General features: G+C 34.1%; 1 pseudogene; it reads right to left on the bottom strand.

Moving 5' to 3' along the window:
* Window positions 1-15264, bottom strand: part of LOC103608799 — a 63161-nt pseudogene that overhangs the window by 46804 nt on the left and 1093 nt on the right.

Here is a 15264-nt window from a genome sequence, read left to right as displayed (position 1 = left end):
CAAGTTCTCTAGTGATAGTGACACTACTGTTCCAGGGACCACACTTTGAAAACTATCAGATAACATTCCTCTATAGAGCACACTCTAGAGTCAATCCAGCCTTTCAGCAGACCTACAATCATGGTGACTGAGATTGCAGTCAATTCTAATTCCCAAGTCTTTTTTACAGGTACAATTGATTTTAATAACCTACTTAATATTCCCATTTCTTGTATTCTAACACATGGAGAAAATCAACATGTTACAGATGGCATATCATTAGTTATATATTCATATATGAAAGACAGTGTATTATTTTTTATATTTTAGCTTTAATTCATAAACTAAAAGGAGTTCCAGACCTCTTTCATTTCTAACTTAAAAGTCAGCCAGTTTTTGAGATCTCTTGGTGTCCTTTCTCTGATATTAAAAGAACTCCAAGGCTCTATCCTGAGTCCTCTACAAATTATTTTTCTAAAATCCATACCAACAGCACAATTGCTAAGGGTGACAAAAAACAATGAATCAACTACATAATGCTTTCCAAAAATCCTTGAAAAATAACCATTGGCTCCTCCTCAACTATGTCAATAGTTTATCTAAACGTCTAATTACTAGAGGTCCAAAAAACTAGTTTTATAAATACTTATCCACCATTGAAAAAAAAAAATAGTTTTGAACTTGAGTTCTTGACTCCAGTTAGCTAACATGACAAGAAGACAAAGAATCCTGTCGTTTTCACTTAACATGGACAGAAGCCCTCTGTGCAGGGATATTAATATGCTAAGAGAACAACCTTTCAAGGAACAGATGCACTCAATGTCAAACAGTTAAACTTTAAAAATTAATGACTTTCACTAGCTTTGTTTAGTCATTTTCTTCTGCCAACTTTTTGGGTACCAAAGTTCGATTCAAGTCAGTCTGATAGACTGTAGATACTTCCCAATAAACAAATGTTCAACTCTACAGAAATTTACCAGCTCACTGAAGAGGCCCAGCTTTGTTCATACTTACCCTAATTCAAGATGCTTTGGCTAGCAAAGGATTAGTGGCCAGCCAGTTACTGGACTACAGTATAACTTGTAGGACATTTCTTTATTTTTCCTCACTAACATGGACAGAAGCCCTCTGTGCAGGGATATTAATACGCTAAGAGAACAACCTTTCAAGGAACAGATGCACTCAATGTCAAACAGTTAAACTTTAAAAATTAATGACTTTCACTAGCTTTGTTTAGTCATTTTCTTCTGCCAACTTTTTGGGTACCAAAGTTCGATTCAAGTCAGTCTGATAGACTGTAGATACTTCCCAATAAACAAATGTTCAACTCTACAGAAATTTACCAGCTCACTGAAGAGGCCCAGCTTTGTTCGTACTTACCCTAATTCAAGATGCTTTGGCTAGCAAAGGATTAGTGGCCAGCCAGTTACTGGACTACAGTATAACTTGTATGACATTTCTTTATTTTTCCTCAACTAATTTAAGACTCTGTTCACTGCTTTGGCTATTAAGTTGATAACAGGTACTCCTCTTTCACTAATTGGATAAAAATATTTATGCTAAGTGATATGAACATGCTGTGTTTATACATATCTTTATTTTAAGAAATATGATCAATTGCTATAGCAACCCTGAGTGATCCTAAGACTCAGGTACTCATTTGCATTTTTAAGTCAGGAAAAATAATAATTAGGGTTCTACATTCAGTTAAATCAGAGAAGCCAAACCTCCCAAATGGAGCTTTTGCCCCAGTCTCCCAAACATAGCTCTAGAGTTCTGAAAACTTATAAATCAAAGGAAAGACTTCCACAAAGGAAAAGATGCTGAGCCTGTAGTCCTCCAAAAAATACACTGATCAGAGTATCAATCATTATGGCTGTTGCATAAAAGGAGTGGAGGAAAGAAGCAAGGTCTTCATAGGTTCAAAAAAATAATCAAAAAACCTACATATGAAAAGCAACCTGAAAACTCTTAAACATGCACTGACAGTTTAATTTGAAATGTATGGAAGCCATCTGGTGTGTGTGTGTATGTGTGTTTGACAGTATAATTTATCACAATCAGATTCTACAACTCACTATCTATAAGTGTCCAAAGTGTGAAAAACAGATTTAGACCCATTAGATTTAACCATTCAAGTATAAAAATCAATTAAATAAAACTGTTGCAGAACACTGCTTTTCTCCACAAATGAGGAGGAATAGGTAGCACAAGGTGAAACTGCTGACTACTGGCACTGACCTTATAACAAAGCAATTAGGATCTTGGTATACACCGTACATATGGTATATAGATAATGGTGCGAAATAGCAATACGTAATCATTTTTTTTACTTTATACCTATCATTTAGCAAAGTGCAGAAAAAAATGATTTCTAAGAGTGTGGAGGCTTATCTTTTTCAGGATTCGAGAGGTGAACACAAAATTTTGACCAATACTGATTTATCAGTATTAAAGACAGCTTAAAATAGGTTATGTTGCAGAAACAAACAAGCCTAAATCTTTTATAACTACAAAGATTTATTTCTTGTTTATGTTACATGTTAGCTGTTCATCAGGCTAAAGAAGCAGCCCCTTTTTTTGGGACATGCTGCCTTTGTGGTGGAAGATAGCCATGACAGAATGATGTAATATTTTTTTAAGTATTTTGTTTGAAAGTGACATCCATACCTCTGTTCACATTTCATCGGACAAAGGAAGTCACATGGCCAAGCTTGATATCATTGAGTAGGGAATTAAAATTCTCTCATTGGGAAACCCAGCAAATAATTGGGGAAAATAATAATACCACAATCTGCCAAGTGGTCACAAGTATTTTCTTTTTCCTTCTGCACAAAAAATACACACACCCTGATTCCCAGGGGAGCTAAACCTAAACTCCTATCCAATTATGGCAACAGACTCACAAAGTCAAATGATCTTTTGATAGACCTTATTTATAATCTAGATATGGCATCTATTACTCTAGAGACATATAAACTAAAACGACAGGTTAGTTGTCCCTCAAACATTCAACATGTAATTGGAGAATGGAAATAATATAATTGGAATGAATCTCCAAATTGCAAAAGGGACAAATGGGAAACACAGCAGTCACTTATCCATAGGAATTCTGAAATTTTGCTGAGCAGAAGTTCCAAGGGCTGCTGCTTGCTCTGGAAGTGGAGAGCATTCCTTAACTGAGTCCTGGTTCTGCTCTCTGGAGAAGCTTCCCCAGTTCACTGCTCTCTGAGGCTGCTGGCTCTGCCACATAGGAGGTCATTTCTTTTCCTTGATCTCTCTTGGATCAAGAAAGATCTCTATAAACAAGAGATTATAGAGTATGTCTGCCCTATGCCTACACAGTCACTATCACCAGCTTGGTGGCTGAGCAGCTTTCTCAGGCTGCTTCCTATTCGTAGAAGGTTGGAGGTATACACATTGTAAACAATTACATTCTCTTTTACTTGAATCTAGTAGCTCTTTTAGCAGTAAAACTCTAGAAAGTTTAGTTGGCTTTTTATTTATTTGACTGCAGTCATCTTGTTAAGCCCATAGCCATACCCACAATTTTTTTTCAGATATGCAACTTACTCTTCAGGTGACAAAGTTTCTCTGGAAGAGCCACACTTTTAGTTTTGTTTTGTTTTCTCCATCCTTAGCCATTTCATCCAAATGAAAGGATTTACTGGATACTGAACTTAATTGATTCTGAGTTATTAACAAAGTGTGCTGGGTTTAGCCTTGATGTGGTATTTGATAGGTGGCTGAAATTTAATGAGCTTCTGTTCATTCAAATAATTTTTCAATTATTTATTTTACCAGTTTAAACTGAGAAACAGTTACATATTTTAACCCTTCAAGTCCTGGAATTTCTAGATTCTCCCCATTTCCTTTAAACTCTGCTTAAAAACTGGCCAATTCTTTTCTGAGCTCATCTCTATTTTGTAATAACTAATCAAATGAAGCCAACAGTAACCAAAGAACTCTGATAATATTTTATTTCCCACACTCTTTGCCTAATACCACATATTCATTTGGTACATTATCTGATTTCTAGTTGCCTCGGGTAACAATATCATCAAAAATTTTGCCATGGGAAGTACCTTTTGCCCAGTCCCAAAGTCAATGTCGCATATCTTAATTTTTTTTTTTTTTGTGTGTGTGTGTGTATGTGTGTGTGTGTATATGTGTGTTTATTACAATCATATCCCATTCTGGGATCAACTTCTGTATCAGTCAGCCTATGTACTGAGTTATGATTAAATATCAAGTAGCTCTGAAATTTCAGTGGTTTACAGAACAGCTCTAATGCTTACTCAAATTACTGTTGGCTAGGAATCAGCTACTTTCCTTCACTTGCTTTTCATTCTACAACCAAGTTAGAAATGGGGAAGCTCCTCTGTGGGATATTCCATGCACACAGCTGATGGAAAAGGGCGATGGAAGAATAGCAAAATGGCTCTTAAAGCCTCTTCTGAGAAGTAACATATGAAACTTATGCTTCCATTTCACTAACAAATGCAAGTCATATGTTCAAGCCTCATGCAGTGAAGGGCACTGAATAACAGGGAATAACAAAATCTTCTGCAACAACTTTAAAAAACTGATTGAATGCAAAGCACATATAAGAATTCTGCTATCTTCTATTAAACCAGTCATTAAAAGGATTTGCAAAAATGTAAAACAATGCTACTCTTCTCACTAAACTTTTCATTAGAAAACAGCCATTTTTGGGCCGGCCCGTGGCTCACTCGGGAGAGTGCGGTGCTCATAACACCAAGGCCCCGGGTTCGGATCCCATATAGGGATGGCCGGTTCGCTCACTGGCTGAGCGTGGTGCTGACAACACCAAGTCAAGGGTTAAGATCCCCTTACCGGTCATCTTTAAAAAAAAAAAAAGAAAAGAAAACAGCCATTTTTTATAAGTGATACTCATGTTAACGTATATTGAATTTATAATTGCTCTTTTAAAATAATGCATATTTAAATGATTCCTAAGACATAATTTCTAATATGGATAATATAGACAGACATAACACAAATAAACAAAGTTGTGTGGGGTCCTCAATAATTTTTCATGTAAAATAAGTCATGGAATGGCTCCTGAAACCAGAAAGTTTGAGAACTGCTGCTGTACAGGACAAACAATAATAATAATCTAAGAACTGGTAGGATTAAAACAAATTCTTTTTATAATGCATAGCTCTTTGCACAGAGTACATATTGAATAAATATTAGTTATTATTGTTACTAGTAATGATAACTAAAGGGATGAAAATAAGAGAAGATCCTTCACAAACAATATTCAACTCTAAAAAATCACAAAAGAACAATTTTTTCTTCAAATAGAAATGTAGATTTCTGAAGAATTTATAGGGCAATTGCTATATTGTTTTCTCTAACAATAAAAGCTATGCATAATTGTGGTAATCAAACAAACAAGCACTATAGAACTGTGCAAGAAACAAAAAGAAAGCCCATTGTAATCCAACATTGCAGAGAGTATAGATTTCTTACATTTTACTGACATATAAAAGTTTTTTTTTTTCTAACAAATATTTCATATAGATGCACACACATATTTTGGAAAAATGAGATCACACTAGACATACTACTTTGTAAAATGCCCTTTTTTGTAAACTTAACGTATATCTTGTAAAAATTTTAATGTGTATATATGTTGACCTATGCCTTTCTGCTACATGAATATGTCAAAATTTATTTTAAGTACTTTCTGGTTGTTTCAAACATATCATTACTAAAAACAATGCTGTTCAGCAAAGGAGCTTAATAGACATTTCTCAAAGAGAGATATACAAATGGCCAACAGACACATGAAAAAATGCTCAATATCACTAATATCAGAGAAATGAATATCAAAACAACATTGAGATATCATCTCACCCCAATTAGACTGGTCATTAACTAAAAAGCAGAGAATAACAAATGCTGACAAGGATACGGAGAAAGGGGAACCTTTCTACACTGTTGGTGGGACTGTAAATTAGTGCAACCATTATGGAAAACAGTATGGAGGCTTCTCAAACAACTACAAATAGCACTGCAACGTGATCCAACAATCCCAGTGCCGGGTATATATCCAAAGGAATGGAAATCATCATGTCAAAGGCATACTTGAACCGCCAGGTTTATCATAGCTCTATTTACAATAGCCAAGAATTGGAACCAAACTAAATGTCCATCGAAAGACAACTGGATAAGGAAAATGTGGTATATGTACACAGTGAAATACTACTCTGCCATAAAAAAGAAGGAAATTCTGCCATTTGCAGCAATGTAGATGAACTTAGAGAAAATGGAGATAAAAAAAAAAATAAACAAATTAATTAAAAGGGGAAAGAAAGGTACAACAATCACAATAATTCACTGAACTTTCAAAAGGAGAGAACAGAACTGAGGCTACCAAAAGGGGAAAAGTGGGGGAAAGGGGTTAGTGAGAAATTGGTAAAGGGCCGCAAAAATGATTACATGGTGTAATGATGAATATACTGATTATCCTGATATGAGCATCACATATTGCACACAAATACTGATATTCAATGCTGTACCCCACAGATATGTACAATCAATTGTTTCAGTAAATAAATAAATATTAAAACAATGCTGTTCAAAACACCTTTTTTTTAGGCAGCTGTTCATTACAGGAAACCAATCAAAAAACATTCTTACCAGATACACTGTTGCCCATTCATGATGATATTGATAAAGTAATAATGAAATTGCTAAGTTACAGAGTAAAGATTTTTAAAAGATAATGTCAACTGTCCATTAAAAATTCATATTCTAACACTGTATCAGTGCTTTTTTTTGGTTGCAACTTTGCCAAGACTGGGTATTTCCGTATTTCACCTATTTGACAATAAAAATCAAGCAATGTTTTCATTTACATTTTTATAATTATGAGGGCAAGTAAGCTTATTTATTGACTTTTGTATTTTTTCATTTGCATATATTTTCTTCTAGTTTTTTATCACATTGTCATAATAAAAGACTCAAAAAGAAAAAGATATATATACATATAAATATATGTATATATGTATGTGTGTGTGTGCACAAAAATCACACATGGAAAGAGAGAGAGAGACAGAGAGGGAAAGGATGGTTTGCATAGTACCTGGTATATGGTATGTACTCAAAAGATAGTAGCTGTTATTAAATAATAAGAGACATCTTAATATAGTGGAAAAAGCACAGCCCAAGGTAAAAAGTCAGAATCTAGCGCCAATATTGATTAATTTTCTGACCATGGCCAAGACCACATTAGGCCTCAGTTTCCACATTTGTCAAATGGTAAGAATAGTAACTATCCATATATCATAAAGGTTGTTTAAAAAAATGAGATAATAATACAGAAAAGAAGTCTGAATATTACAAAGTGATAAATGAATGCAAGGCATTTTTATAATTAAAATTCTGAAACTTGAACAATAGTCTTTTTTATTTAGGGAAACTTGAGAGATTATGAAAGGAGAAAGAGCAATTTAGAATTTTACCTTGAACAAACTTTTGGTTCTTATCTCAGAATAGTAGGTTATGACTTCTCTTTTTAATAAATAAATGATAATTTTAATGATAAATAAATAAATAATAAATGATCATTTTACATATGATCCAAAAATTGTTTTCAACCGCAAGCAAGAATTCACTTATTTTATTATTCAAAACAAGTAAACTCCACAAAAACTTATTGTGCACAATTTCGTGCAAGGTGCTACACTGTACACGGAAATACGTCTCTACCCACAGGGTTCACAGTCCACAGCTGGCAATCAATCTAGTAGGCAGGATTGTATAATGGAAAAGCTTTAAAGCCAAACAAATCTGTTTAAATCCTGTCCCCGCCACCTATTTCCTGTATCCCTTACAAAGTACATATCCTCCCTGAGTTCATGTTCTCATCAGTAAAATGTATTAATAATACTTATCTAATTGGGGTATTTTGAGTCTTCATTAATTGCAATGACATAAAACACATGTAAAGCATCTGAAACACAGTGGATATTTCTTAATTACCATCCTCCCTTTTCCTCAATCAAGTACACAAATGTGAGAAATTGGTAAAGGGCCACAAAAACGATTACATTGTATAATGTTGAATAAACTAATTATCCTGATTTGAGCATCAGATATTGCACACAGGTATTGACATTCAATGCTGTACTCCACAGATATGTACAAGCAATTATATGTCAATAAAAATAAAATAAAACAAAAACAAATGAATGATACATCCCACCGAAGGTAGAATTAGGTTAGTGATGTAAAAGAAATGCCATAAGATGGAAGGTGTCACATCTGGTTAGCAGAACTGAAAAGGACTTCATGGAAGGTGCGGTATTTGAAATGAGCCTTGAAAGATGGGGAAGATTTCAATAGATATAGTTAAAGGGCAGAACCAGAAAAAGTAGAGAAAAAGGCATGTGAAAAAAGATCGAGAGTAGAAAACAGTTGAGCATGCTTGACAAAGAGTATTAGTTCAGTTTGGGAGAAGTATCTTTGGTAAACAGAAAATAGAAAGATAAAGACAAAAAGTAGTTTGAAGTCCCACTATGGAAAGTCTTAATGGCCACAGAGAATATTTTGTATTTACTAGGAGGTACTGACAGTTTCTCAGTAGCAGAATCACTTGGTTAGTCCTGAGATGACAGCAGTTCATTGAATTAAATAGAGTGCTAACAGAAATGTCAGCTTTAAAAGGGTTTTAGATAGGAAGAATTTCAGGAACTTGTATGTGGAAAATAACTTTCCCTTCAAGTTGGCCCATCAACTACCCAGGGATAGGTATCCTTGTATTCTTAGACAAGGAAATGGAAAGAATTTCCACACTTAACCCAGAAACCAGGGTAGATTATGAGAGATCCTGCCCCAGGTTATATAAGTCAACATTAACAGCAGACACATAAAACAAATTCAGGATTCCCTCCTCTGAGTTTGTTACTTGAGAAAGCATTTCCTCTCTCTCAAGCATTTCTGAAAGATAATTATCATGATAAAAAGGATAAATTCACAAAAATATGCTCTTTTGCCGAGCATGCAAAATGGGTAACTGTGCATGCAATTGTAAATTATACAATTAGAGCCTGAAAAAAATGTTTGTATGCCTACCTCATCTGTTAACGCTTGGGACATAGTAACATGTTAAAAATCTAACTGGGTAAAACCAATAATAAGGTTTTATAATAATAATAAGACATGGTAACATTTTAAAACTCTAACTGGGTAAAACCTTATGATTACAGTCATTTCTTGGTGCCTCATGAAAATAGGTAGATCGCTTTGGTCACCAAAACATCAAGGGAAAAAATGGTTGCAGAATTCAGTAATTTTCCCCACTGAGCATTCACTGTTTAACAATGAGTGTAATCTAGTACACTCTCCCCCACCTAAACAAACACTCACATTCACACTCATACTCCATAATCTTCCTGTCTCTCTGTCTCTCTGTTTCTCTTTCTCACCCACACATGCACCCCTAGACAATGCCCTAGCCTGTTGGGTATCCATTTCTGTTATGATGTGGTCATAAAATATCCCTGAAAACTAAGAGAAACTGGGGATTTCAAAGTGTAAGAGAACTTGACAGTTTTTGCCTTTTTCTTTCCAGTTCTCTCCATATACAGATTCCCTACCTTTCTTAAATAAAACACAAGGGCAACTTTTAGACAGAGTTCTGTTCTATCACTAATATGGAGTTCCATGAAATTATCTAGCATTCTGGGGAGCATGAACACAAAAGCTGGGCAATGTATTTTGCTGTCTGTGAAAAAACGGAATAGTTTTAGAAATCATACTTACCTGATTCTAGCATATATAATGCTTGGTGAATCCAACTGATTTTTGAAAGTGTAGCTTCAGAAAGAGATCTCTATTTTAGACAAGACAGAAACATGGCATTTATGGAAGCAATATTGAGGACTTAGGGCTGTCCATTACTTCCCACCTTGATTCTGAATGGTACATGGTAAGGTAGTTCTGTACTCTGAATGGTAGAATCAACTCAATCCACACTGAGAGGTTACATAGTATTTAGGTAGCAATAGCAGCTTAGAATAAACAAGAAGGGGAAAAAAAAAACTACACTAATTACTTACAGTATAGCCCTGGAAGAAAGGTTACAGCTCTACAGGTGGAAAAAGCATGCGCTTTGAGTTAGACAAACACCGTTTGATCCACATTACTGCTTCTAAATGACCTAGAGGTTAAATTAAAGAGCACGAAGTATAAAGTTGACATATGATAGCTATTGTAAAAGAGCCATGTACATGGCACATATAAACAGTAACATTTATTTGGGTGCCACTATTATGTTTTAAGCACAGAAAAACAAAAAAAGCAAGGAAGGTGAATATAGGAAATATCCATTCAGGATGGCTTTGACTTTCGACTCTTTCTTTCTTTCCTTTTTTTTTTTTTTGTATGATACTACAAGATCTTACTCATTCAAATAACTGTACAATACTAGGAGAGACATAATGGCCAAAATACTATTGGCCATTTTCCCTCCAAAAATTGAAACACATTTGAAAAAAATCTTTCTTCATTAAAAGTGGTTTTTTTAAAAAATATAAATTAGTTTTCAAAGAGATAAGAATGATTCTAAATATCACCTTCCCCTGCCCCCAGGATTATAAAAGCAGCAAATGTATCATGAAAGAAATTTTTTTTTAAAAAACACAGATAAACAAAGATGAAAAACTAAAAGCTACATAGAGATGAGCACAGTTAAACCAGAATATATAATTTTAGACTTTTACTATATATAATGTAGATGATTAACATGTGTACATGTATATTAATAAAAATGAACCATATTATATATACAACTTTGCAATCTGCTTTTCCAATTAAGAAATAATGAACATATTTTAAATGAATAAATATATATCTACATTAATTTAATAAATGAATGACATTATATAAATATGCAATAACTTAGTTAGCTAACACACCTGTTTATTGGACATTAAATTTATACCAACTCCTGAATGCACAAACCACAATACTGTGTTGAACATACATATATCTGAATTTCATGATATACACATGATTATTTCATTAAAATAGAATTCCAAAAGTGGAACTGCATGGCAAAAAGGTAAGCACGTTTTAAGGGATTTCTGAGGTATACTGTAAAACCAATCTCCAAAAAGACTATACCCAATTTAGACCCTACCAACAATGTATCAGATTATCTACTTCCAAAAATATTTCTCAGAAATATTGAAAGTTATCATTTCTTAATTTACTTTTGGCAAGTTTATGACCAAAAATATCACAAACTTTAACATGTATGTCTTATTATGAGAGTTACACATTTTGTTCAGGTTATCATTAGTCATTTGTTTTTCTTCTTTCTGCATGCTTACACACAAGTTTTGCTAATTTTTCCATTAAGCTGGGTGTCTTTTTGTTATTAAATTGGAAACAATTTAATATGTGTTATATATATCAGATATTAGCCATTGGGAATATTTACTGCAGTTAATTTTGATGATGATCTTGCATTCTATTTATTAATTCCGTTCAGGCTCTTTAAAAATCATTGTATATAGTCAAATAATCAACCTTTTCCTTAATGATTTCAATCTTAGTGTCATCCTTAGAAAGGTGACACTTTCTTATTCTAGAAAAATAATATTATATTACTTTCATATTATAGTAAAATCTGCCAATATTTTATTGGTTTCCTCCTAATTTCTTTCTTTTTAAAAATGAAAACATTTATTTGATCTAAAATTCACTTTGGTATATGAGGTATGAATTTAACCTTCTTTTTATCCATATATGCAAATAGTAGTGGCAACAGCAATCGCTCACGGTCATCTTAATCGTATATTAAATTCTTACATAGAATTTGAACTATTTATAGATTTTATATTGTGTTCTTTTAATCTGTTTGATAGGAACATTAAATTACTTTGTTTTATAATAACATTTCTATATTTGATAACAAAAGACCACACAGATTAAGTTTCTTTATCACATTTTTTAGCATATATTGTCCACTTTTGCTTCCAACTGAAATTTAAAATTATTTTGTTAAGATACCTCTGCCCCATCAAATTCACCTGGTATTCAGTGCAACTAGATTAGTATTGGAGAACCTCTCTACAAAATAAAATATTCTCATCCTGGAACACTGAATGTATTTGTACATAGCAAAGTCTCTTTTATACTACTCTGTGATGTATTCTTCACATGAGTTCTACATATTACTTGTTAAGTAGATGCACAGAGAAATTATATCTTATGCATAGAGAAATTATATCTTAGTGGATAGGGCATTTTTGGCTGTATATTTTCTATGTGATATATAAGAGAAGCTAATTTGTTTTCTAAGTGAACCACCTAAACTTAATTCTTACTAGTCCTAATTATTTTTCAGTGGATTTTATTGGGTTATCCAATTAGACAATAATGATTTATGAATAATGATAATATGGATATGCTAAGGTTTGATTGTCTGTTTTCCTCCAAAATGCATGATGAAATTTAACCCCCAATGCAATAGTACTAAGAGGTGGGGCCTTTTGGGAAGTCATTAAGTCATGAGGGCTTTGCCCTCATGAGTGAAATTAGTGGCCTTATAAAAGAACTTGAGGGAGCAAGTTTGCCTCTTTTTGCCCTCTCTGCCATGTGAGGACACAGAAGGCAGTACCTATAAGAAGCAGGCCTTCAACAGACACCAAATATACTGATGCCTTGATCTTGAACTTCCCAGTTTCCAGACTGTGAGAAATAAATTTCTGTTGTTTATAAATTACCCATTTGAAGGTATTTTGCTATAGAATAAATGAACTAAGACAATAGCAGTTCATTACATATTTATAATTTATTCTTTTTTATCTTATTTATTTGATAGAACCTCTAATGAATTGGTGAGAAGCATCTTCACCCCACTTCTGATATTAATGTAAATAAATGTTCTTAGTGTTCTACTGTTAAAACTATGGCAGCTGCTGAATTTCAAATTGATGCTCTTTATCATGTTATTGAAACATCAAACTGCTTGTATTTTAGTAAATTTTGTTTTTAAATCAAGAATGCAGTCCAGATGTTATACAATGCCTTTCTAGAACATATCAAGCAAGATACTTCATCTCTCAGTAACATGTTCAATTATATTAATAGATATTTTAAAATATCAAACCATCCTTGCATTACTAGAATAAATCTTACATAGTAGTGCTAAATTGCTTTCTTTTTTTTTTTTTTTTTGTCTTTTTTCATGACCGACAATGGATCACAACCCTCAGTGTCGCGCCCGTACCGGACTGGGACCGGCTACGGGATCGCAACCCTCGGTGTTGCTCCCGCACCTCGCTCAGCCAGTGAGCGGCCGGCCTGTATGTGGGATCCGAGCCCTCGGCGGAGCGCTGCCGCGCTTCCCAAGCGGCGCACTGTAGCAGTGCGCCACCGGGCCGGCCCTAAATTGCTTTCTTAATACACTAAAATTGACTTGCTAGTTTTATGTATTTTATTTTTAATCCATAATTATAAGTGAGATTACTTTGTAATTCACTTTTTTGTGCTCGTTTTGTCTGGTTTTGGTATCAAGATGAAGCTAGATAAAATGACATAATTTTCTAAAGGTGAACGCTTCCAATAAGAATAACAAGGAGAATAAAAAATGTAGAAAAAAATATGTTTAAAGATACCAGAGTTCTGTGAAGCAATGAGGACTAAAGGAAATAAAATTACAGAAAAAGCACAAACTTTTAATGGTGACATGAGGATATACATGCACCTGCCACTGGGGACATTTGCCAAACCTAGGCATGGGCAATAGCCTGAGAATCTAGGTTAGGTCCAGGCCAAAAATACCTACTGGGGTGAAAGAAACCACAACATTTTTGCTGCTTACAAAGGACTAGAATGCCTAAATTAGAGATTTGCAGACAAGTTTTCCCCTCAAGACATTTGCTGAATTCTAAAGCTACAGAACTGAGGAAAACAAGGGGTTAAACCAAAATCTTTGAAAACAGTGTGAGATTTCCCACAGTTTCCCACTATCTCAAAAGACTCAGTAGTGGAAAGATACATAAGAGTCTCAGGTTGGAGCTGTCAGTCTATTCAGGCTGCAGCACAATGCAGTCTTTTCTAATTTTTTGTCTACAAGAAAAGCTATTTTTCTTCTTCACTAAATGGGGAAACTGATTCACTGCTCTCAGCAATCTGCATCCTTTTTTTACTTTCTTATCTCTGTTCATAAATAAACTTGCTCTCAGGATTCTATGCCCTTTCATTTCTTCAGGGATTCCAAGAAGCTTCCCTCCTGTAATACCAACCTTTCTATATCGATATCTATAATATGTTCACAATATAAGTATCCTGTAGTTTGAACTCAATGCTATGTATTCTCACTAGTTACTATCATACCTCTCTTCTTTGTAATTGAACTCTTTAAAGATTGGTACACTGCAATGTTTTCTAAAATGCATTCTAGGTAACACTAATCCTAAAAGACATTAAAACAACATCAAAGAGTTCCTAGATCAAATAACTTTGAGGTAATCTATACAAGAGATTCATAATGTACACTAGCATATTAAAGTCTCTAAGAAGTATTGCATAAGTGGGACTAATGTGCCTAGAAAAATATTTTCAAGACAAATGAGTAAACATTACACCAGGGCAATCAACATTCCAATGCTACGAATCCATCGAGTTCAGGGTAAGCCATGCACTACTTGCTACTATCCAATATGCATTTTTGAGTCTGATATTACTTGATCTCTATAAAACTTTCTCTACTGAAAACCCTGTCTTCTCCTGGCTTTCATTACATAGTTTTCTCCTGGCTAGCTCTTGGAGTGGTGAATTGACATGGACAATCTTCAACTACTATTTCCATGTTGGCAATTGCTGACCTGGGTACTGCTAAGACTCATTATCAAGACGTTTGCCAAATTCTAAAATTGAAGAAGGAAGGAGGCTCAAATGATAAGGTTTCTCTGCAAAGCAGAAATTTCTACAGTCCTCTTTGGTGCTAAAGAGACAATGGTATGCCAGGCTCTTATTAAGAGCACTGCAGACCATATCCTAGCAACAGGGACAAACTAGAGGCAAATTACACCTGCAACCCAAGCTTGAGCCAGATCAGTACATAACCAGACTAAGGTGATCAGCATCAATCCACAATCCATTTGCCCATTCTACCCATTTAATAAAGGAAAGGATATGGACCTTTTCTGGTGGAAAATAACATCACCTGAAATCTCTACATATTTTAAACACAACGTCTTACATCAATCAAAAAATACTAGGAAGAGACAGAACCAT

The sequence above is a fragment of the Galeopterus variegatus genome, unplaced genomic scaffold, assembly GCF_000696425.1.
Source record: "Galeopterus variegatus unplaced genomic scaffold, G_variegatus-3.0.2 Scaffold8863, whole genome shotgun sequence".
Lineage (NCBI taxonomy): Eukaryota > Metazoa > Chordata > Mammalia > Dermoptera > Cynocephalidae > Galeopterus > Galeopterus variegatus.
The sequence above is the reverse complement of the archived record's forward strand: the minus strand, read 5'-3'. Positions and strand labels throughout refer to the sequence as shown.